The 26,668-nt window shown below is 35.7% G+C and overlaps 1 protein-coding gene across 7 annotated transcripts in view; it reads left to right on the top strand.

The window, feature by feature from the left end:
• Window positions 1–26,668, top strand: part of NLGN1 (neuroligin 1) — an 841,421-nt gene that overhangs the window by 326,604 nt on the left and 488,149 nt on the right. The gene's annotated exons all lie outside the window — the stretch shown is intronic.

The raw sequence follows: 26,668 nt of genomic DNA, 5'->3' as shown, positions 1-26,668 counted from the left end.
ACGGCATCAAAAATGCCCTCTCTCCATTTATATTTGTAATTATTCTTCAAGTTTGGCTCAATCTTTACATTAAAATAAAAAAATATACAGTTACTATACTCAGTTAAATGCAATTAAATAAACGACGGCCGTGTAGGTTTTGATATCAGCCCTCAATTTTTCCTTCCTAGGGAACTGTTAATAACCCTGAATCAGTGTGGCTAAGGGATGACTGTCTTTTTCTTTTTTGAGGAAGATTAGCCCTGAGCTAGCATTCGTGCCAATCTTCCTCTACTTTATATGTGGGACACCTGCCACAGCATGGCTTGATAAGTAGTGCCTAGGTCCACACCTGGGATCTAAAGTGAACCAGTGAAGTGGAGCACGCGAACTAACCGCTACGCCACCAGGCCGACCTCATGAGGGAAGACTTCTGATTGAACTGTAGGTCCTTTCCAATGGCTCTCCTGCCAGGAGACCCATTGGTGCAGGGATGTCTCCTAGCTTTAATGCTCTTATTGATGAATTCTTAGTTTTGTACTTGCAGTATGTTTAGCCCATACATATTCAGTGTTATTTTTCTTTTACCTGCCACATTTTCTTCCCTTTTCCCACCACCTGCCTTTTCACACACACCCCAGGATCTCAATTTTAACTTGCTGGTATGCATTCTTCCATATTCCTTGAATTCATGTAATTATGCACACATACACAAGTTTCAAGTCTTTTTTTGGTATACAAAATGGGAATATTTCATCTATACTTCTCTGTATCTTGCTTTTTCTTACTTAACCTCTCATTACGGAAATCCTTCCATATTAGCTGATGGAGATTTAACTCATTTTTTTAAATAACTTCATAATATTTCTTAGCAGAGATAAACCACACTTTATGCAGCCATTTCCCTATTGATAAGCATTCCCGTTTTCTTTTCTAATTTTGCCTCTGATGTGGTACATCACGGGCATTCTTGTATATAGCAGTGGTTTTACTTCTCTGGGCGTGGAATCACCAGTATGTGTTTTAATTCGAACACACGCCTTTCTGAAAAGTTTGTGAGAGTTAAAATTTCTTTAAGCAAAGTACAAGACTGCCTTATTGCATGGAGGGATGTTAGGCATTATCATGCTTTTGACCATGTGCCATTCACTGGGGATTACATTAATTTGCTCACTCCGTGGGGTGGCTCATCATGCTTCCATGTATCTATTAGTCATTTCGATTTACTCTGTAAATTGTATGTTTTTATTCTTTGGCCCATTTTTCTACTGAGATGTCAGCCTTTTGTGATCAGTTTTTAAAGCTTTCTGTATACTAAATTTAATAACCCTTCTTTATTATCTGCATTACAAGTATTTGTTTCCCAATCTATCATTTATTTAGTGCTTAAGTTTTTCCTATACAAATTTTAAATGTTTGGGTAGTAAATATGTTCATCTTTTGTTTCATAGCTTCTAGGCTTTCTCTCTTGTTTTTAAGGAACTCTCAAATATCTAGGTTGTGTATATAATCTCCTAAATTGTCTTCTAAGATTTTTATTGTTTTATAATTACGTCTTTAATCAACAAGAATTGGGTAAGACAGGGATCCAATGTATTTTCTTCTAATGGATAGTCAGTTGTAACATCCATTTACTAAATTAGACCATCCTTTTCAAATGAATTGAAATACCTCCTTGGTGATCCATTATATTCCACCATATGCTGTGATCTATTTCTCAGCCATGTGTGCTTCTCTGCCAGTGGATTTAAAATTTCACATTCATATAAAATCTTCTTTCTCACTAGTTGAAAGTTCGGTCTTCTTCCTCTGGGGTCCCATAGCACTTTATGTTTACTTCTTTTAAGACAATTACCACTTCTTACCTCAAATTATAGTTGCTTATGTACATCTCCTCAGTTTACTGTATAATCCTTGAAGGGAAAATCCCCATCTAATTTATCTTTGCACCTTCCACAGTTTCTTGAGCAGTTTAGAAACTTCTGACATCGTTATTGAACAAATATACTCATAATTAGACACAAATTCTGAAAACCATAATAGTTTCATACAAATTTAGAAACCTAAAGTGGTGGTGATTCTAGTCAAGATGTGAAGGGTTTTGGCTTTTGTTATACCTCTAAAGTTTTTGCTACAGTGAACAGAGTTAAACCACAAAATTTTATTTATGTAGTCTCAGAGTTTGAGTCACTGGTACATAATCCAGACTACCCCTTCATGCATATTTCATCGTACTATATGAAGGCTTATTAGGTACTTCAGTTTAATTTTGTTTTATTTAGTACATTTTTCTACTTATTAAGCCGTGAATGATATAGATGAGTTCATAGGCCTTCAAGATGGAGGAAACTTTGATAATAGTAAGCCAAACCAGAGAGAAGCATATGAAACGTAGTTTGTTCACATTTTTTCTTTAATCACAGCTTTTGAGATGCCAATTTTGCTGTGTTACAATAACAAACGACAGTCACAGCAACTAAAATCTCTAACTCATTAATGTGTTGGCCTTACACAAATCATGATATTCAAGTCAGCAAAAGAGAGCAATTAACAGATGTTTACCTGGAGCTACCTAAAATCATGCAGCTTTTACTCTGGGCCCATAACAATTTGTAGAGGAACTGTTGGAAGTAGCCTCCGGGTAAAATAAAATAGGAAATTCTGCTTCATTTCCAGCCTTTTTGTGCAGTACACTGAGAAATGCTGAAAGCTGACTCAGTCTTGCCCTTTTTGACATAATGTTTTCTCTCTTTATAGTCAGCATATGAACTGAATATAAGCCAGTGTGCAATAATTTTTAATACTCAAATTAGCATGTGATAATAATACTGAGATGCAGTCCTTGTGTTAAAAAAAGACCCAATTTGCTTGTTGTGGTCAGGTACTCAAAGTCCACTGGAATGACCCATTATCTTCTCTCCTGTTAAAGAGAGAGAGTAACCGTCTCCCCGGAGGTTGGCAGGGGTTCCAAACCAGGAGGAAAGCTTGGTTGGATAAGCTGTACTTAGTGGAACTGACAGATAGACAAGGAGTAATGGGTGAGATGTCAGGGAGCCAGTGTCAACAACCAAGTGTGAGTCAAAAGAGGAGTTGCCCTCCGGCCAAAGCTGAGAGGTTCTGATGAGGCAGACTGATTGGCAAGAGTTAGGGAACATTGCCACCTTTTAAATATGGTTATTTAGTTCCTTTTGAGAAGCTGTTTCTGAGATTTCTTATTAAATAGATCATGATATTTCTGAAATCAGTGGCCCTCCATTAATGTTTAATACTGATGTTCATTTCCTACAGAAATATTTCTTCTAGCTTGGTGGCTTCAAAATGAGCAAACGAGGACCTGGCCATCATTGTATGCATTGGATAGATGCTGTTTTTGGTCCTGTTCCTTTTTTTGTCTGATTTAAACTTCTCACATGAGGTGGATAATGTAGACTTTTCACCAGGAACGAATCAGTGACAAAAGGCCAGGCTAATACAAATGAACCAAGAATCATCAGTCTAATATCAAAGTCTTCAATTAAATCCTGGGAATGGGCCAGCAGAAATATCTAGTTCTCAGAGTTCAAAGCAAGGAAACCATCTAAGAAAGCCATTGAAAGTCTAGAGAAGGTTACAGGACCAAGAATCTTATGACCTGCTCGTAATTTTAGTATTATTCAGTAATATTGAGGCGTTATTCTGGTTCAATCCTGATTATCTTATTTATTTCTCCGGGACGGGAAATAAGCCAGGGGTGGCTTAAGTGGTCCCAAGCTTAGAGGATAGAGGCAGAGAAATGGTTCCCTTGACAAGAAAGGAAATAATAGAAGGACGGTGTTGAAGTAGACCCCAGAGAATCATATTCTCTGACAAGCAAACATACTGGGTCTATCTTGCCTCCCTGGTAATGAAGCACTTTTTTGTTTTTTAATAAAATGAAAAGCAGTTTACTGTAACAGTGGGTTGCTAAACATGGGATCCATCATAAAAATGATGATGCAAACTAATATTTGTACCTTTTAAAAATGATAACACATAAAGAGAAATGAGTGACAAAGCATTTGAGTGATTAAAACCAAATGAGATAAAATATACTATAGCTATACAAAATATGCAAATGATGTGATCTTTTTCTTCATTTACTATGTCTTAATGGTGGGGGAAATAATGTACTTCCAATTGATACTAAAAAGAAACTGTTTTATTATGTTTACTACACAATGCGGCTGCCTAAGGCATTCTCTAGTTACGTTATACATTATTAACTGTTATAAACCATTACCCTGAATAGCACCCAAGCGGCCTGGAAGTTAATGTATCTCTTTAAGGGCTTAGCTCACTACGAGGGAGTAACTGAGACACTGAAAAGTGACTGCTTGTTCATTGCTTCTGATTCTGCCAAGATTAAGATAAAATTTGGGATAGGGTTGGAGCATGTCAGGAAACATAAAAGGAAGAAGAGGGGAAAGAGTTAAATTCATTGAAACAGAAATTCCAAATACTGATTTGATGATACTCTAGGGTATCCATTTCAATAGCTATCATGGGATTTTCAAAACAATAGGAGAATATGATTCTGATATGCCACACACACACACGTACACACACATGCACACGCACACGCGCACACATAGATCTTTGCCTGGCATGATGCATGTGATTTCACAGTTCTCCAGACTATGGCCTTTCCCCTGCTAGAACTACTAATAAGTAAATGATAGGAGAAATGGGCAAAGTTTGGGACACTTCCTTCCTTCTTTCTCTTTTCTCAATCTATTAAACTTATTTGGTCGGAAAATTTGTCTATATTTGCTATACTACTAAGGAAAGAGATACTTAACTATCGACTATTTAATGAATGTTAAGCCCAGCACATGATATAAGGGAAGCCCCCCCCACCTGTTTTGTTCCAACCTCCACTAGAATGTATAAATATATATTCCCTAGTCTGATTGAATTTATTTCTTCATTCAACAAATATTATTCACATATCTACAAAGTGCCAGATAATATGCAAGGGCTTGGGAAAAAATGAAATGTGTATCCATGTCCTTTGGACAAAATTTGGAAAACACTGAAGAGAAATTCCTAGTTTTGGTTTACTTTTATTCTACAAATATAGTTTTGGTTTGATAGAATCTTTATGATTTTTCAGTTTACTTATTTCTCATTCATTGTGAATTTTTCCTAGACCTGTGAAGCATTTTTTTTTTTTGATACTATGAAATTCCTCACTTTTTATGCATGGCATAGCTAACACAGTTTAATATTGGTTAACAGGTAATAGAAGTGTCCCATGCCTTCAGCTCTGTTCTTCCTGACCTTCCCAATGGACTCTCCTTTCTTGTATTCTAGTGATACAAGAAAAGGAGAGAGAGGAGGAAGAGAAGTTGAAGCAAGAACACAGAAAATGGAAGGAAATGAGATGGAAAGGAGAAAAGAAGAGATAAAGATATTCAGAAGTAGGGAAACAGAATCAGTAATGCTAAAGACACTCATTTATAGTTTCACACGTGAAGCACAGTCATTCAGTGTTTCCTATGAGATAAACAATCATTTATATCCAAACATTTACAAGAAAATCTTTACTGTGTCCAATAACCTAACAAACGTTGGAGAGATTGCATTTAAGAAATTACAAAATACTATTCATCTGTTGTTTTTAAAACCTTCTTTTTGAGCCAGCCCTGACGGCCTGGTGGTTAAAGTTTGGCACTCACTGCTTCAGCAGTCCAGGCCCTGGTTTGCTTCCTGGTCACAGAACCAGACCACCCGTCTGTCAGTTGCCATGTTGTGGCGGCGGCTCACATGGAATAAACTAGAACGACTTACAACTAGGATATACAACCATGAACTGGGGCTTTGGGGAGGGAAAAAAACATTTTAAAAAACCTTATTTTCCTTGGACATGATCACTCTTTGAGGTTGCCTGTGAAATTTGTATATTCTCACAGATGATTTTTAAACAATCAGTACAAAACAAGCAAGCAAATAGACAACAACCAAAATCCTTTACAGTTCAGGATGGTGAAAAGTTGAACAGGAGTTCATGATGGAAAAGACCTTGGATTGCAATAGAGAGGGGTCTTAAAATTGGGTTAAAAGTGGGATGTGGTCATCAAGAAAACTAATATGATCTTAAGTGACATTATGGAAGTATAATGTGCAGAAAGGGGCTGATGATTACACTCTCTCTGATCAGACTTGCCTTAAGTTTTACGTTTACCACAAAGAGTTGCAGACAGACTGTGCTCTGTTTAGAGAGTGTGACCAGGAGAGTGAGTAACTGCCTCCTGTGAGATTTGACTGCTGATTAAGCAAGATGAAAGCAGAACCATGGGGCACAGCATGGCTACCTTCACTTATCTGAAAGGCTGCCATGTGGAACAGGTATGTTTGCTCCTGTGGCCCCAAGGGATTAGGTGGGATGACTGTAAAAAGTCTATTCCAGCTCACTTTTCAGAGGGTATTCTCTTACTTACAGATGCCAATAGTAGATTGGGCTATGCCAAATACCACTAGTTATAATTAGCATGATCTGCATAACCACCTAGTAAAAATGTTGTTGAAAAGATTCAGTCATCAGGTGGGTAGTTAAATGAAAACATTTGTATGTCTCTTTCTACTCTAAAACTCAATTTTCTGAATAGGAATAGAAAATAGAAAAATAGAGTTTTCCAGTCTGTCAAAATATATATTTATTAGCAAATATCTTTGTACAGTTTTCCTGGAATAAATAATTTTGTTACCTTATGTCAGTGAATCCATCAGTCATTTATAGTATTTTTACAACACTACATGGTACATCTGCTATTTCTTTTTGAATAGTTTGTCTTATTCATTAGAAAAAATATCTTTATGCCCATCATTAGGGCTTCAAGATGCATAAGTGAATACATGTGCCAGAAATTGCACATGTAGATGTGTGTGCATACATACATTTGTATGTGAGAGGTTGTTTATTTAGGGATAGAATTCCTTCTGGCTCACAGAATTCCTTCTGGTTTGTGAGGATTAGAGAGAAAAAAATGAGACATATGGGGCAGCAGAGAGACTTTAGTTTAGTGAATAAAGTTATACAGAACAATGTGTTGTCAGAATATAAAACAAAATGCAGGCAAATTTGTGTTGGCTTAATAATAAAAAGTAATTAGCCAGATAGACAAGAGCTGTTTCTGCAGTGTGGCCTAGACAGCTTGAGAGAAACCAGTGATAAGGTCTCTGGAGAGATGGTAAAATGATATACAGAGAAACAAAGAGAAAAGTTACCAGTTAGACGAGAATGAGAAAAAGGAACTGGAATCCCTTGTCTTCTTGTTTTGTAATTGGAATCTTTCCTCTCATGGCCCTCTCCTTTCTCTGGAACTCAAAAGAGTCAGCAAGTGTCTTGGTAGGAATGGCAGCCTGCTCTAGAGAATTTTATCCGCTTTTTCCAAACCATACATTCCTTTGGTCCAGTCTGTATCTATAATTTTGTCCAATGTCCTTCAATTCCTAGGTTTTGGAGTGACCATTGATACCATGCAAAGCCCTACACTTATACTGTGCAGTAAGAATACCAAGAGAAGTTGTTTCACACAGTTTTAGTGTCTGCTTCCATAAGAAAAATGGAATGACTTCCATTTCCTTTCATCACATTTTATTCCAACATATACTTATTTGGTCAAGGCCCTCTTCCATTGTCTTTGTGTTCCATCCCTATATACTCCAGAGGTAGGTCATGTTCAAGGTTTTGGTGGCGTAGCAAGACTTGTTGGAGGAGAAAATCTATTTCCTAAATCACTACATACATATTAATATGTAGATTCATATACATATATACACATACACACACATGCACAAACACTAAACATTTATTCATTATGATTTGTCTTTTCTTCCTCTTTTCCTCATACTCTTTCTTATTCATCTTATTTTCCCTCCTCTTCCTCCTCCTGTTTTCATTAGTAGTTGTAGTATCAGTAATTATACTGGTAGCAGCAGCAACAGTATTATCTTCTACTTACTGAACAATAACTATATGTTAGGTGTGTGGTTGTCTTCTTGCATGCTTTATGTATAGTCCTAAAAATAGCCCTGCAATGTTATTATTTCTCTATTTTACAGGGGTAGAAACAGAGGGAAAGTCAAGTCACACAGTTAGCAGAGCAGGACCCCTGCATTGAATTATTCTAGGAGTCAGGGTAGTATTGAAGCTAAAATTTATAATTTATAGAGTTAGGAGAACTGGCCTCAATGGATACTGAAAAGAACAAAGGGAAACTTGTCTTACATATGCAAATAATAATGAAAATTTTCAATTTGTGTAATTTAGGAGTAAGTTTATAAATCAAGTTAAGGTAGGCTCTAAGAGTTACTTTATGGCTATCATCGTATATAGACAGTGTCATTAACTCATGAGTTAATTAAAAACTGATTATTAGCAAATTTTTATCCAGAGAAATAATGATTTTGAAATTTTGATTAAAAGTTATCTGCTGCATCCCGGCTTAAAATTATCTCCTTCTTTGGTGCTCCATTTTTTAGATCAGTAATGATAAAATGAATGGTAATTACAGTTTATCTTGAGAGAGTACTTTAAAACTGCAACATAAGTGGCTGTAAATGTTCAATGTGTAATTATAATGTGAGAATAAATTAATAACCTGGAAAAACAAAAGAAGAGGTTGGCATGTTTTCCTTCAATATTGAATATTTGTTCTAATAGACACTGGACCAGAAATGTGAAATTGGTACTTAAATCAATCTTGTAAGCCTAAAGAGATTTCTTACACTAGATGACCAAATTATATGCATAGCTTCTTCCAGTAAGGAGAATCTAGCACATATCTGGCACGTCATTGGTATTCAGCATATGCTGGTGAATAAATGAGTGATGGACAACATCGATTGATAGTTGGTGTATACTTAGCATAATAAATACTTTCTTGTATGTGGGGAATAATGGCCAAAATCTTGGAGGATGCAAAGATATGTACAAGGGGAACAGGCATTTTTCACTGGAAAGAAATGAAAAATAATAGTACCAGAGAATTATTCAGAGAGCTTCAGATACTGACTCTTCAAGATTTATCCGTGAGAAATTTGTTCTTTGGTTTAAATTTTCCAGGTAATTCATTAAATCATGCAGTTTGTGTTATAGATACAAGTACATTGTTTACTAAATAAGAGTAACCCAGAGTAAACAATGGTGATCCATTCAATTTGGAAGAGTCTTTGTAAGGCACACATTAATTGATATTCCAATTTTATATGTTTTAAAGTTTCATAATTTTTTCAAATTAAATGATAGCTTCAAGATCTGGAAACTAGTCTAGAAAATCAAGTCATTTGTCAAAATTCAACAATTAAAGGAACCTTCATATTTGATGCAATTGCATCCATAATCATTTTACATTCTGCCTTTGAATAATTAAATTTTTGTAATGTGAATTGTAATTTTTAACAGTTTCCTTTGAACATTTAAAAATTAATTTTATTTAAATTTCCCAGTTCATTTCAACATTACCTAAGTACAGTTATTACTCAGAAACAAATTCCTGGCATTGACTTCTATTTTTTTCGACCTCAGACTCATATGTACTCATGAAATACTTAGAAAATTTATCCATATTAGAAACTGTAAGTTTGGTAGCCAATATCTATAATAAAATAATTTGATTTGTCAACACCTGAGTTTGCTCCCACCAAAAAAAAGAGATTAATGTTCAGAGAGCAGTACTTCACTGAATTTTTAGAGAATATCTAATTCCTGCTACGTGAGAGCACAGGTGATCTTTGTGAAGCTCTCTTCTCTGATCAGGAATGAATTTACTCTTCAGTTGTCAATTACTCAAGATGGGTCAACAGGAAATGAGAGAAAAATTGCTGAGACAATTCATGCACTAAGTAGTTTATTAATGAGTAGATAGCCCCCTCCCCAAATCCTTGTAAATAATCCTATGGAGATTTGCTTCTTAAGATCTTAAGAAAATTTTCAGCTCAAGCATACTACGCCTTTCAAAGATGCTCAAACTCTTGGAATGGTCACTGTTCATCAGCTTACACCTTACATATGCCAAATATTTCCTCAAGGTCACCTTACAATGATCTCTCCCTAGGACTTTGTATTAAAAAGAATTCTTTCTATCAAACTACATTTATACTTTATTTGACTTTCCTCCTTTACTTATATTTACTTATGAGTAAATATAATAGCCAATCAGAAATACTAAATTATTCTTCCAGTCAAAACCAAAACAAAAACCTCAAAGCCAAAACTAATATTTTATTTGACCTAGTTAGCTCTCCATTACTCTATTTGAGACTCTTCATGTCTCAGAACGTTGAAATTAGGAGTCATCGTTTTGGAGGCATTAATAATGAGCTTTCTCTCCCTTTGCTCTATCTTCTCCAGAACTGCCAGAATATCACATTTGCTATAAAACTCCCTGGGCCAGGCTGGTGGTGTAGTGGTTAAGTTTGCACACTCTACTTCAGTGGCCCAGGGTTCACTGGATCAGATTCCAGGTGTGGACCTACACACCACTCATCAGGCCATGCTGTGATGGCATCCCACATACAAAATAGAGGAAGATTGGCACAGATGTTAGCTTAGGGCCAATCTTCCTCACCAAAAAAACACAAACACCTTCCTTGTCCAAAACTCCTTCAGTGGTTTACTATTTCATCCAGGAGAAGGGCCAAGATAATTAACATGGTTTACAAGGTCAGCCATGGCCTGACTGATCCCTCATCTTCCATATTGCCTGAGTCATAATATACACTAAGTGACTTGAAACTATTTGACATCCCGATCCACACTTCACGTCCCAACATTCTCCCCAAACACACATACTGGTGCCATGTGTTTCCTGCCAGCCACACTCCTCTTCATAACCCAACATTCAGCTCAGGAAACCCTTTTGAACTTTTCAACCTGCACTCCTTTGGCAACTTATGTGTGTGTCTGGAGTTGCACATGCTATGTTTGCAGCTGTCTGCCTTTCTAGGTGAGTCTATGTCTCAAGAATCTTATGTTTATAGAGATCTGTCCAGCGCTTGGCACAAATAATAGACGGTAGGATTGAAGATGGGTGCTAGGCTGGTGAGAGAGACACTGATTGGAAAGATAGAAGAGTATAAGGTTAAGTTCATCTACTTCCTTTATTCATATGCCAATAAATAAATGAGCAGAAGTGTGTTATTGGCTATGATTTGAGCTACCTAATAGAGTTTCATATTTCTACTACACTTTTCCCTCACTTACCCACCCCATTGGAAATGTTTAAAAGTGGCATTTTCCCTACAGGACACAAGAAAAATACCCAGTACTCTTGTTTTTATTTTTCACATACAAAATCTATAGTTTTCAAAGCTCAAGGAGCCAGCCCTGGTGGCCTAGTGGTTAAGTTTGGCTCACTTGGCTTCGGTGGCCTGGGTTTGGTTCCCAGGGGTGGACCTATACCACTTGTCTGTGGGTGGCCATGCTGTAGTGGCCAAGCTCAGGGCAAATCTTCCTCAGCAAAAAACAAAAAACAAACAAAAAAAGTATGTGTGTATGTACATATTAGAAAAAAAAAAAAGCTCAAGGTAATTAATGGAAGCCCCTAGTTTCTACTGTGTCCCAAAGATGCACCAAAGTTTGGAAGTTATGTTCTCCTCCTGGAGTTCTGGAAAATGGGCAAAGAGAGAATTCTCAAGTTCGTAGGAACCTTAAGAGATCTAGAGCAACTCTTTATTTTACAGATGAGAAAAATTTTCTCATTTATCTATCATGCATTTCATGGTTGAATATGCCAAGAAAATGCCTAGTGCTGTGACAAAAATGAGTAAGCACGCTCCTTTTTCAAGAGTTCAGTCTATTTAGAGATAATGACATGTAATAAGATAAATACACAAGTGAAACATTTACAGAATTTGGGCCCAAAGAGGTGAGTTGATTTGCCCAAAGTTTCATGCACAGAAAATTCGAGGTTGATTTCAAGTGTAGGGCACAAATGTGTTATCCTACCTTCTATCCTTTGCTCTTTCTGAAATTAGTTTTTAAAAGTTTTGTAAACTACAGAGCGATATATGACTGCTTTAATTACTTCATTGTTATCCTCTGGTATTTTGTTTTTCTGTTGGCAGAATATTAAATCAATATTTACTATAATACATCTAACATTCTAGTTCAGTGCCATTACTCATGGACTCCTAATTCCTTTGAGAGAAAGTATGGTGTGATGTTAGAGAGAACAGGCTGGAGTGAGACACACTTAAGTCATAACTCTAGTCCACCACTTACAGGAAATACAACTTCAGACAAATTGATTGACCTTTCTAGGTCTCAGTTTCCTTGTCTGTGAAGTGGGAATGGCAGTGTTCCTCCCACATAAGGTTTTTAGGGGACAAAATAGGAGATTGCTTGCGATGCAACGAACATATAGAAAGCACTCAAGAAAATGAAAAAAGGTCTATTTTTGTCATTTTGCCATGAAGAGCCCTTCAACCTTTATAGTAGAGCTGGTGAATCAGAAAACATACTGCCAATAACAGCCCTTCACGACTGAACCTGGAGTTCATTCAGTTTACGAAGTAGGAATTCATTGCTCACTCCTTTGCTCACATTGCTTCCTCAACTTGCAGTGGTCTTTCACCTCTTGAAATATCTATGCTTTTTGAAGTTTCATCTCAAATGCACTTCCACAAAGAAACCTTCACTGAGACCACACAGAGAAATTTAATCTCCCCTTCCTTCCCTTCTCATGGTAGTTTGTTGTTATCACTTATTTCAGTCATCCTGACTTTAAAATTGTCCACATATCTGTCTTCCCATAATACATTGAGATCTGTGAGCATATGGGGAATGGTTATCACAATTCTGTGCATAGTAGGTTCTTAAAAAAAAATATTTGCTGAAGTAAACTGAATAGAAAATGAGGGACTTCATTATTTTTGTGACTCATGTTAATTTTGCAGTCATGCGCCATCATTTAAAATCAAATCTATGAACAGCAATGCAGATGTGATGATTGGGGTATCTGAGCACATTGAAGAATATCATAATTCTAGAAAACTGTGGAGGAGGTAATTTTCTTGACTGGAGAGCAATGATAAATTCACTCCCTTTCAGTTGGTGGGGCTAAAGAAATACTCCTTGAATGAGCAAGTACTCAAGGGAAAAACTGAAAACTTGAACTGTGCAAGGTTTGTATGTGACACTATATTTTAAAAATAATAGCTAGTAAACACAGAACATTGGAGCTTCATTCATTCATTCATCCATTCATTTTTTTCCCAAATATTTATTGAGCCTGTGGCAGGACTCTAGAATTTGAAAGACTATTAAGACCTTACCCTCCAAGAACTCAGTATTGTTAAAATATGGTAACAACATTAGATTTGTTGGTTAGAATGTTTACATCTGATTTTAATTTAAGAAATAAATTTTAATATTTGTTATACAAACTTATTTTGTGCATGCTGTATTGTAAGAATGGAATCCTTTTGGGAAGAACATGGGGAAACAAAGTATTATACTTCTAAAATATATATACACATACATACTTATGTACAAATCTTCAAATAGCTGAGCTTTCTAACTTTAACATGCTTTTATAATTAAATTGCTGCCTTTTCAGTCTTGAATTTAACCAAAAAACAGAAAAGTGTAACCTTATTTTTAAACATTATATAGTTCTTTGTGATGTGTGTACTGATCTTTACTATTGACCAGAAAGGGAAGAAAATTCATGGTACATTTTTATTAGTCACATAAATGTGTTTTTCAATTATTTAAAGGGAGAAATGAAGATATTTAAAAGATTATTGACCTGTTTCCATTTGTCCTTATGTGGATGTTAAAGTTTTGACTACTTTATTCTCACATTAAATAGTGTACAGCAGAGGGATTTATTTTTTTATTTGAAAGACCACTTTTTATTATAATGAAGTAAAAATCAAATTTGTTCCCATTTTGTCATATTAAGTAATGAAATTTTAGCAGGTATTCAGTTTAAAAATGAATATGAAAAAGTGAATAAAGCAAAATTATAATCATTGTACCTCTCAAATTTACACAAAACCAAATTTTCTTGTATAAGTTCATTTATCCTAACAATTCAACGCATTCAGAACTGTAAAATCTCTTTCCTTTATTTTCTTTAGTTTTGCAAAGTTGTGAATACAAAGAAAATACAATTAGATTGTGGTTGTAAACACTCAAATCCTAAAGATAAAGGGAGAATCTCCCTTGACCCTTATCTAATCTTCTTTCCATTCCCAGAAGCAACTACTCTGATCAGTATGTAAGTCATCATTTTCTACATATTTACATGCCTACTCATAACCATTGCAAGAACATTTTATGTATATTTAAAAACAGATTTTATATACATCATCCTGTACCTTTTTTCTTTGCGTCTTTTATTTTTTTGTTTTTTCTGTGCTGTTTATTAAGTTAGTAGCTTTAGCTATAATACATGTAAAAATTTTTAAATTTAACTTTTAGCTTTGGTTGCTGTTATGAATGGACTCTTTCCCTTACAATACTTTCTAATTGCTCATCATTGTTATATTTGAAAGCTTCTGATTTTTATGTGTTAAACCTGTTGAACTCATTCTTATAGTTTTACATTGATTGTAAGTCCTCTATGTAAATGCTCATTATTTCCTAGAGATTTTGAAAATGTTGTTTCTTCTTTCCCTATATGTATACATTTTGTTTCTTTCTTTTGTTGGGGATGAGGAGAGTCCTATTTTTTTTGGCACAAAATTCCACTGTATTAAGTATAATCAGTAATGGAGATCGTGACTCATTACATCGCAATCATAAAGCAACTTATCTTTTTCCTATCTGTGCCTTTTAACCCACTTGGTGGACTATTTCCGGCCCCTTGGATGAACTCTCTGGCAGGTCACACTTAGATTAAAAAAAAAAAAGGTATGCCCAGACCATTGTAATTATGAAAACCCCACATTTTATTCAAAGTTAAGCTTCTCTTCTCCCTCAACTTGTTACTGCCTCAGGTTAGAAGCCTGCAGCAGAGAGTGGGGTGTGGTGGCCTTCTTCTCTTCTCGTTTCTGCTCCCTGGGCACTGAGCCTCCTTCCTCACTCACCAAATGTGTTCTTGTGTTCTTTGGTGGGCTGCCTGACTCCTCCTACTGCAGCTTCCTCTCCCTCAGCCAGCAGGTTATAATTCCCCACATTTTGCATCCATGGACAACACTTTGTCCTCCTTTTGGAAAAGCTGTCTTACTCTTGCAGAAGCCTGCTTGGGTAAACTTCTTTTCAGATGAGCCCAGGTTAGCATCCATACCATGACTTCCATATCCATTCTCCTAGAAATATTCACCTTCGTTCCTCTATCAGTGGAAGTGCAGTCACTGTTACAGTACAACATTTTGCTGCCCTGCCTTAACCCACTTCAGTCAGCGTTTGCCTGTTACTTTTTCCCATTGTGCTCAGGGAGCTCTAAGGCACACTTACCAAGCTCTCCAAGTCAACTCCTTGAAGCTCTTCATACTGAACTGGAAGTGAGGCAAAGCATCAGCTCCCCTTCTCCATGGGGAGGAGAAGGAATATGCTTCAACATATAGCTTTCTGCAAAGAAATTTGCCTCAAAATACATTTTTCCACAAATCTTATATTTCGTCATGGTTGGTATTGCCCTAGGGGTCACAAGCCAGCTTTTTGGTCATCTCCTTTGCAAGTTTTACGTAGGGATGTACAAGCTCACTTTAGAATTGTTTTGTTCTTGACTTTGTCTAAGAAAGAAAACATTCAGATTAATATCTTGTTTTAAAAAAATCCTACGCTGTTCTTGATTTTAACGGCTGTTTGCAATATGTTACCATTGCACATAATGTTTGTTATAAATTTCAAGAAGGTAACTTTCATGACTTAATTAAAATTTGTTGAATTAATAATTAAATTAGGTACCTATTTGTGCCACGCACTCATTTCGATGCTGGAGATATAATGGTAAAAAGAAAAGGTCTCTGTTTCACATTGTAGTTGGGGGGAGGTCCTGAATTCAAAATATGTACAAGTAATTACATACATAAACATATACAATGATTTCAGAAATTGATAAATGCTATGAAGTAAACAAAACATGGTAATGTGACAGAGTGGCTGGGGTATGAAATTAGATGAGTTGGAGGAGAAAAGACTTCTCTATGGAGATGACCTTTAAACTGGATTATAAAATGGAGCTAGTAATGTGAGGAACAGAGATGAGAACATTGCAGTCAGGGAAAGGAGTTCATGCAAAGTCATAAGGTTGGGATGTATATACATGTCTAAGAACAGAAAAAAGAGCAATATAGCTGGAGAACAGTGAGGAAGGCAGAGAGTGATAGGTTCATTCAAATAGCAGAGCATGTGGGCCACAGTAAAGAGTCTGGATTTTTATTTTAAAAGTAATTGAAAGAAAAGGAAGGGTTTTAAGCAAGAGAATGACTTAAAAGTATGAACTGAAGCTGTCACAATCAAACTTTGATGTGTGAGCACCCTATTTATAAGGCCAGTGAGACAGCCAAAGCAAGAACTATTAATGGTTCAGAGAAAGCTGTTAGTAGTAGAGATGGGGAGAACTTATATGAAATGTGTGTGAGGGGGAAGAGAAGGGCATCCTGCTGGGTAGGGTGCTTCAATAGCTAATCTTTGCCTGTAGCCACTCTCTACTCTTCCTCTGAGTTTTGGGCTACCTGGTCATCCTATCTTTTCAACACATACTCCTATAAAAGTCCTTTTGAGAGATGGTGACCCCTGCTTCTGGTCTGGCCCAGAGGAAGGTAGGACAATGCTATAGGGGTCCACAACTGCTCCTACTAGTACATCCTAGATAGCTATACTGTGAGCTCTCTGGACTCCCTTCTACTTCTGGACTTCTGTTGATGTAAATCCACTTTGTCTAGAAGCTTTATGTGAACATTTTGATAGTGGTTTCTTTGTCCAATCCAATCGCATTTACTCTCTATCTTTCTAGGATTCTTTGATGTTTCTGAGTACATTGGTAGTCTTATTCATATATTTTTCTTAGAATTTCTAGATAGGTGGGGAATGAAAGAGACTCTAGCTTACAACCTCCCAACAGACACACACACACACACGCAGAAAATATCACTTATCTTACGTCATTTTAATGTAGAGTGCTTTTCCTTATTGCTACATTATTTAAACCTATTTAAATCTTTTTCCTACACTTTTAATCTAGTTTCTAATAGTTTTGAAAACTTTTTCAGGTTTGATAACTTACAACTGAGTCTTCCTTGGGTATTGAAAATGTTGTTTGAACTTTTATTAGTGCATCAAATTAATGCAGACAACCTTAAGTCAAAAAGGTAGTTTATTATTTCCTAAATTTCCTATCTTTTTAAGATCCAAATAAACGCAATCTAATATGCTTGTATTTTCTGAATGTTTATAAGAAATACTGGGTTTAATAAATCTGTATTGAATTTGTAATAATTAAAAAGGAAAGTTGCAAGAACTTAAATCTTAAAATGTAATTCATTACTATATATTCAGACTATATAATTTGGATTTTCATGGCTTTACATTTTTCATTACTCTTATATTATGACGTTTACAATACACATATGTTTTTTTATGTGCTCTTTAACCTCTTAACGGGAATGTGCTGCTCTTCCTTAAGATTTTGGTCTTTAGAGTCCAACGGACCTGGATTTGAATCCTCACTATGCCACTCTGAGACCTTGGCGCAAGTACTAATCTCTCCGATACCTCTTTTTCCCGTCATAAACTTGGGATCATGCCTACTGCATGGGGTTGTGCAAATTTGCAATGTAGCATATTTAAAGCCCCTTTCATAATGCCTGGTTCTCAATAAACCTGCCTTACCATAGTTCTCCTTACTGACTCCATGTTGAGTTTCCACTTTGCCATCACTATTTATTGGTTGTGTAATCTCAGACAAGCAACGTAATATTTCTGATAGAATAGAATGTAGAGGTTAATTAAATATAAGAGTGAACACTGAAGTACTATAAACACAATCAAGGATTTTATAAATGCAAAGTGTGGAAAACAGAACTGAAGTGATACCTTTGTTAAGTTAGGACATCAGAAAATACACCACCATTACATAGTTACAGAATAAAGGGAAAGATAAAGAAAAAGAGGAGCTGGCCTGGTGGCATAGTGGTTAAGTTCATGCACTCTGCTTTGGCTGCCTTGGGTTTGCAGGTTCGGATCCCGGGCACAGACCTAGCACCATTCATCAAGCCATGCTATGGTGTCATCCCACATAAAATAGAGGAAGATTTTCATAGACAATGGCTCAGTGACAATCTTCCTCAAGCAAAAAGAGGAAGATTGGCAACAGTTGTTAGCTCAAGGCCAATCTTCCTCACAGAAAAAAAGAGAAGAAACGAAAGAGAGACAATGATCATGGAGTAGGACTATACAGCCCTGAGGCTAAAGGGGAACAATCATTATAGACAGTTAGTACCCAGATATGAAAATGTCAACTCTTGTCTATCTACTTCAGATTTTTTTGCTGGAGTTCATTGCTGTGCATTATAGTCAGTTTCCATCAGCAACATTAGCTTGTCCAGTCAACCTGTATTATTCCCATAGGTTCTCTCTTCTTCACTTCCTTACCAAAACATCCATGTGAAAAGGGCTCATTTGTAATTTTCTTAACTAAATTTCTTCCTTGACCATCAGTCCCAAATGGGTGCCATTCTAAATAACTTCAATTTCCTGTAACTATTTGAGTACCAAACAAAAATATTTGCTTAGAAACTGTTATGTTTTACTACATCCTGTTATATGTAAACTATATTAATTGGTTATAGGGGACCCTTAAACTAAACATGAACAATATGACAATAAATGGCATTTAATTAGTATGAATTATCTGAGGAGTTTGGTAAGATATATTAAAGGAATCATGGCTTGTTTAAAATTATAATTGCAGATTTGTTCCTCTCTTATTTTTAATATTTACCAATATTAGTTATTTGAGGAGACTTGGTTTCCTTACTGCTAATAAATATAATCAATTGACATTGCTCATTAGGTTCAATCTACTCTAATGTTGACAAACTAAAGCCGCTGGGATTACTCCAGCAACGTGTGTGGGGAAATCTATTTAGTTGACTGTCCCTCGGCAATTGCCTTTGAGTATCACAGTTTCAGTATTTTGAATGTGAGAGAAGGAAACTACTTAAATGATTAAAAGGCATTTTCCATGTTTGACTACTTCTTGATGGTAAATCAGATTCCTATGGAAGCCACATGAGTGACTTGGCTATTATACGTCTGTTTTCCTCTATATCCAAAAATAATCTGGGTGACCCTAGAGTGATTCTCCAATAAGAGTGACTGATTTTGCCAAACCAGCTGCAGATACCTCTCTGATCTTTTCTTATGGTTCATCAAAAAATAGCCCTTGTAAGGAGGTTAGATAGGTGACTTTTGGTAGCAATGGAATAGACTTTCATAGGACAACGTCAACTGAACAGAATCAGACCTGTGACCCTGACTTCAGTATTGCCGTAATCTTACCATCTAAGCCAGCAAAATGTGTAGACTGTGTAGATCAACACAGATAGGTGCCGATGAATTCAAATTTTTAAAAATAAAACTCAGTCAAAATAAAGTGTCTAAATAACAGGGAAAGCAATAAAAGTGATTAAAACCGCAGGCTCTGTAACAACGTTTTAAATTCAGGTTTTCCGCTCATTGGCCTGGGCAAGTTACTTAATCTTTCTGGAATTATCAGTTTACTCATCTATGAAATGGGGATAATAAGAGTACCTATGTCATAGAGTTATTGAGAGGAATAAGTGAGGCCATTCATGCAAGGTTGTTTTCCCAGTGCCCAGAATATGATAGATAATAAATGCTAGCTTTACTAGATTTTATTACAACCCTAAAACAGTACTTTGAATACCCAGAGTAGTGTTCTTATGGATTCTATGAGTGGATCTTTGTAAATAAGTGGTAGGCTGTATCCCTGAACACTGAAATGACTGCTTTTGAAGAGCATTTACCACTTTTTTCCAAATTCCATGTTGGTCTGAAAGGGTTCATGCAACTTTCCCAAGTATCTATTTTATACGTTTGTGGCTGATAATGAGAATATTCATTTCATTAAACAACAAATGCTCCAGTGGTTATAGTACCTTCCAGGAAGTACAATCCTATGAAGCATTAATCAAATTCACTTTTCAATCGAGGTCTTAAAATTCATCCTTGGTCCCTGAAAGGCCATTCATTCTTGATATAGAGGCTGGGGTCATTCAAGTGTTTTTTTAAAATAGTGTACAATTTCTTTAGTGTCCATTTTGTTATCACTTTTTTTCATGGCCTGTGATTATACACTTATATTTAGAAAATGAGTGTCTTGTTTATGTGGGTCCATTTTACCTTTTGTAGTTTTAGGAATCTCTTATTTAGTTTGAAATCCAAGACGTACCTCAGTATCCTTATTATTGTTGAAAAATAAGAAAAATGGAGCCTTGGGAAATATGCAGCACACTTTAGTAGGCAATGGTTTTAGGAAATAGAAGGGAGTCTTTTTGTGTGCCAATGTTTCCATCTTGTTACAGATGGCTCTTGCTGGCAAAGGATAAGGGCAAAGGGAAGCCAATAAACTTGCCATCTTTTCCCTAAGAATATATGAATATTATAGCATATTGCTCTTAAAAATGAATTTTTGCCATCATTCTCTACTAATATCTGTTTCCTTTTGTTTATCTGCCTTAAGATTGCTATACAGAGACAATATTTAATCTCCATATTTCTTGTAGGAAAAATGATACATCACTATTGAGTGGATTTTGCTTCTCAGTCTTCCCTTTCTTAACAATGAAGTTAATGCTCCAAAACAAGATGCCAAAAATCAATTTTAACTGGCAGTTGATGTTTTTTTCAATAAGCAACTTAAGTGATTTCATATTCTTTAAATATAGGAACACAAGTAGAACTTAGGATCACACATTACAAAGAATAATATGGGTAGTTAATTGACGTGATCAAAGATTGTGATACAGTTTAATAATTTACAGTAGTAAAACTATTCTTATGGAGTAAAATTAAATGCAAAATTATGCAATTTAATTCACATATCTACTACATCCCTGATAAAATAAACAATTAAGATGAATGGACTATCATCATATTTAATGTTTTATTCATTGAAATATCAGATATTTTAAATAATAAGAATATTCCTTAAATAAAAGTTAATCATACTTAATGGATTCTACATCAATATTCTATGGAAATAAATAGTAGGATTGTAGAAACAGTACGATTTTGAGAAGCTGGAAAACTTTGAGTTTGGATTTCCTGATTAATTAGATATTAGTTCAAAAATGTATTTTATTTTAACACTTTTTTACAATCTTTCTGGAAAATATTACTTGATTTTTGTCTTAATGAGTACACTATATGGAACACAGACTGCAGTTTTTGTTTTATTTTTTCCCTTACATTAGCTGAATGAAAAGCCTCAGGATCAACATTCTGAGTATCAATTATAATTATATCTTATGGTACCTATAACTATACAGGTAGAAAAATGTGAGTGAATCTTTTGAAGCCATCCAGTTTAGGTGAAGGAATTTTGGTTCAAGTCAATCTTCTTAATATTTGTTACTTCTCCCTTATTTATATAACAAACTTTTACTGAGTTCCAAAATGTGTCAAGCCCTAGGTAGTGACTTCAGGTGTAAAGATGAATTTGGCTTGGTCTCTGTCCTTCAGATGCTCAAAATCTATTGGAGAAACCAGACAAGCATCAAACCAACTTAAAGCACTGTGACAGGGATGATTAATGTGGTGTGAACTAACGATCATAGAGCATAAGATAAATCTGCATACTACAAAAAAATAATAAAATTAAGCTGATTGTGTTTCAGTTAAGTAGATTTTGAGAAGAGTTGTCAGGTATATAGGTCCCAAGCACAGACTAACAGACCTTAAAGATGAGTAGCAGACTATGGAGTAAAATAATGAAAAATGTTTTATTTGTTTCCCTTCATCAACTTCTATTTTTGCAAGATTAAGTAAAATGTTCATAAACTGACTTTTCATTTTACAACTTCCTTTAACCATTTTTTCGTTTCTGTCAGTTCCTTTTTTTGCCAAAAAGTGCTATCCATGTACCTGTAAGGTCTGTGAGTCCAGAAATTAAAATACATGAATAGAATTTCAAAATTGCATGCATAAAAAGCTACACATTTTCTAGACAGCCGTCCATGGAATATATCATTTGTTCTTTGAAAAGTCCGTATTTAAACTTAAGGTTGACACTTTGTCCTTAACTCACGCTGCAATGCTTCTAACTTCCCTACATAATAAAGTGAGTTAAAGAATGTATTAATCTACAGCTGCTACTGCTGTCACTTGGTTCACATATTTAATGATGACTCTTAGATGGTTCTCTCTGTATGATACACAAACACATGCACACATGTATGTATATGCATACTGAGATCATAAATGGGTTAAAATGTTACACTTATGTCCGAAATGTAAATCTTAAATCAGACTCAGCAGTTTCTCAGCTGAAATAATTGACATGGTTCAAGCAAATAGCTGGAAGACTTTAAAGGTTTGCAGAATGTTTCATGAAGCGTTACACACTTTTGAATTTCCCATCTGCACCTTCAATGTCATGTACACGGTAATCAGGCATGTGTCTTGCTGATCCAACCAGAATGTCATTCTGAGTGGCCCTTATATTGATGAGGTAAAAATCCAATACATTTATTCCTGTGGAGTTTAAGCTCCTCACTAGCATTATAATTAATTGGAGAAATTAAATATTTATAAAGAGTCAATTGAGATTTGGGCACAAATGAAGTCAAAGCATCATAGATCAAGAAGCAGACAAGGAGAAGGAGACGTTTAGAGCTGTGCCTAGAGTATTTACTTGATTTGTCACTGGTTTAACAGCAGGTTAAAAATTCTGACCATGTGATATTTTAAGTGATAAAAATAACATATATTCATGATTAAGAAATTCAAACATTGAGAAGGGTGTAAGTGAAAAGGTAAAAGTCAACCTATTTCCCCATATCACATATTATGCTCATTCCTTAGAGAAAGCAATTCATAATAGTTTATTTGATATCCTTGCAGGAAATTTATGTATAGTTAAACATGTGTGTGTATAATCCTTTCTCTGTACAAATGGGATGCTGCTTTTCATATTGTCCTGAAATTTGCCTTTTTCTCTTAATCATACGTATTAGATAACTTTAATATCAGAACACATTGCTCTATCTAATTCATTTTCACAAATGCATAAAACTGAATTGGTTCACTGCTATGGATTGATCATTTTGATGACTGTTTTAGTTGCCGTTTTGGTTTTTTATCATTCCCATTTTTGGATTTACTTAATTACTATATATTATCAAGGCCAGTTGTTCATTTCTGGATCTGAGGGCAGGTTAGGTTGGTCTCCATGAAAAGTCCTGGGTGAGACATGGGCAATAGAGCTGCCACCACTAGTTGGTGATGTGGCTTTGGACAGGAAGAGTTAACGTCTGATGTTTCTATGATTACATTTATAAGATGGATATATTTGTAAAACTGGATCATCAGCCCTTCACTGACAAAGTAGTTAAGAGAATACAGTAAAGCAATATATGTTGAAGTGTTTTGGAAAAGATGAAATCATTTTTAAATGTAAAGTGGATTTAGCACTTGATAGAGTCATAAACTATTAGCTCCAACCTGGACAATGTTACATGCCTTGGTGATGGAAAAGAATTTAAGGTAATTCTATTTTATTCAAACTTACTTGATCTGAGATTTAAGGGAAGTTTGAGATTGCCCTGGGCAACAGGCAAGACGAAGTAGATGAATTCGCCACTTATTCTCATTTAGTTAGTAATACTATAACTGACCCTGTGGGCTCCAAAAATCAATCCAAAAGTCAGAGGCTTCTGAAGTTTTTAGTTATTCTCTGTCTACTGTATATTGTGGTAGAGAGGTATAAGGCAAATCAGACATGGAATCTAATTGTGTTGCCAAGGGACAATTGGGGAAGATAGGGTGTTGAAGGAACTCAATAGGATAAAGTACATGCAACACCCAACTACATTCCTGACAGGATCATAGGCACTCAAACGTTAATTCCTCGACACCATATAGATAAGCAAATTAATTAGAATGTAGTAAAGGCAATGAGTAATGGAATTATAGTCAAAAAGAATTCCAGCAAGATATTTTGTTTTACTATAAAACTATAAAAAGTCTATTGTAAGAAAAAAACTGAATTTGTGCATATGTGCGTGTGTGTGTGTGTGTGTGTGTGTGTGTCTTGGTAAACTGATAGCTTAAAATGGTAGTTCTCAGCAATGCTTATTTTCAAAAAGTTCAGTTCCTCATAACAGCTTCTATTTTATGAACATTTGTATTTTATGGACTTTTGCTTCTGGGAGTAAATAGCAAAATAACTGTAGGTATTTTATCTTCTCGTTCCATGCCTCAGGCGGCCCCTGGGAGAACACGAAAGGGAACAGGTGTGGCCAGGCAGCTTTTATTGTGTGCTCAAAGCTTGCCTTGTCCTTCTTTGCATTGTTCCTCACCATCCATGAATTAAAATCGGTATGGGAAGTTTTCAAACTAGAGCCTTATTTCTTGTTACCAAGCTTCATTTTCTCCCCCTTTGGTTTAAGTATTCACAACTAATTAGATTTCTTTAAAAAAAAATCTAAAATCACTATGCAAGTATAGAAAAAAAAGATGAAGTTTTTCACATACTCATATAGAAAGATCTCTCATTACTATAAGTAAAAAAAGCATGGGGTAAAACAGTGAATTTAGAGTGCTATCTTTCATGTGAAAAAGAGAAGAAATAAAAATCCATATAGTTTATAATTGCTTGTGTCTATATAAATAATTTCCTTGAATTTGCATAGAAAATGCAGAAAGGACACACAGAATCAAAGAGTGATTATCTATAGGATTGGGGATAAAAGGCAGCAACGGGAGAGCTAAGAGTGTAAGATAGGATCACGACTTTTTACTGTACCTTGATATTGATTGATTTTTCAACTTTGTAAATGAATTATCTGTTCGAAACATACAATTAAATAAAAAAAATTTAAAAATCTGTAGTGAAGGTAGCAAAATGCATTAGTAACAGCACAGACTATCCACCTGAGGGGCGTGAGTTTCGGATTACATTTGCCCCTGTTGCCTGTAATATAGGACGCGTCCCTAGGACTCTCAGTCTCCCTGGCCTCAGTGTCCTCACCTGCTCCAGACGAAGAGGTTGCAGTACATTATCTCATGCCCTAGATGTCATTTTGAGCTGTATTTTAATTGATTTAAGATTGTGCATAATCTAGAGTTACTGGATTAGTGCCATAGGTCACTGAAAGCAAGGAAACATATGTTCTAATATATTTTCCATCCAAAAAGTTGTCATAATATTTCTTTGGAGAGGTCTGTTTTATAATGTTCTTCTAGCTGTAATTTTTAAAGGTAGGAACATTGTGTGAAATAATCTCTCTACAAATGTTTGATTATGTAACAAGTTTCCTTAGAGGAATTGAACTTTTCAACAAAATTTTAGCCTGGAAAATTTAGCCCTGATAAAATAGAATGTATGGTGCACCAACTATGTGCTAGGTAACGTTCTAGCAACTCTACATCTGTAATTTTCACAGCAATCCCACAAAAAAGTACGGTTACCCTCATTTTCACTTGAGGAAATAAGACTTAGAGACATTTAGATCATGGAGTAGATATTCTAAGTATAAAACTTGAGTGTCAACAGAAGGTGTAAGGAAAGGTAAGGAAGATGAATATTAACGTCTCTCTACGGATTATGTTAGCCGTAGCCCTGTCTGGAGGCAATAAAGGACTAGATAATTTCCTTGAGTCTTTTCACCGACAGACTGGGTCTGAGACAGTGTATATATCATGGCAGCTTCTCTTGTCTGCCTACTCTCCCGCAGGCATGCTCAACAGACAGACATACAGAGACAAGTGGATACACTGAGACACCCACTTAGTGATGCCCACATAAATGGGAGCAAGAAAAAAGATACACATACAGACCATACCCAGGAGGCACAGAAAGAAAGAGAGAGAGAAGGAGTTACACACAGGCATATGTACAGAAACAGAAACACGTGCCATCAGAAACACAAACCCAAGGGCACCCACTGTAGAGACTAATACAGTGAGATGATCAGGGAGGCACACAGAGAGAAATACACAAAAAAGCAGATAGAATGGGACACAGGGTGTCAAAGACATTCAGAAGCAGAAAAAGAGAAGTTCATAAATGGAGACACAGGGAAATATATACAATAGATAGAAAAAAAGCATATGCCTCGTCAAAGAGATACACAAAGCAGAGCAGAGCGTGCAAATAAGCAGTAAGACATAATTGGGCAGAGTCTCATACATTCAGAGCCTTTACACACAAAACAAAGTGAGTGACATATAACTCCATAAGAATGAAATATACGCTTAACTAGACAGAAAAATTCACACACACTCACACTCAAAGAAATACGCATACAGAAGCAAATGTGACATCCACACACACAAAGACAGACACACAGAGAAACAAGGAGACAGACATAGATACCTATAGCCTGAAGACAAAAAGAATAAGACTTTAGTTCTCAATATAATAGTAGTTCAAAAGCTTCCTTGCTCCCCTGGCTTCTGTACTAGGCAGGAGGCCAAGAATTCCTCGTTTCCCAGGCCACAGATGGTGCCACCACCCTTGGATTGCTG

This window comes from Equus asinus, chromosome 5 (genome assembly GCF_041296235.1).
Source record: "Equus asinus isolate D_3611 breed Donkey chromosome 5, EquAss-T2T_v2, whole genome shotgun sequence".
NCBI classification, from domain to species: domain Eukaryota; kingdom Metazoa; phylum Chordata; class Mammalia; order Perissodactyla; family Equidae; genus Equus; species Equus asinus.
Note: the sequence above shows the minus strand (reverse complement) of the source record. Positions and strands in the feature narration are given on the sequence as shown.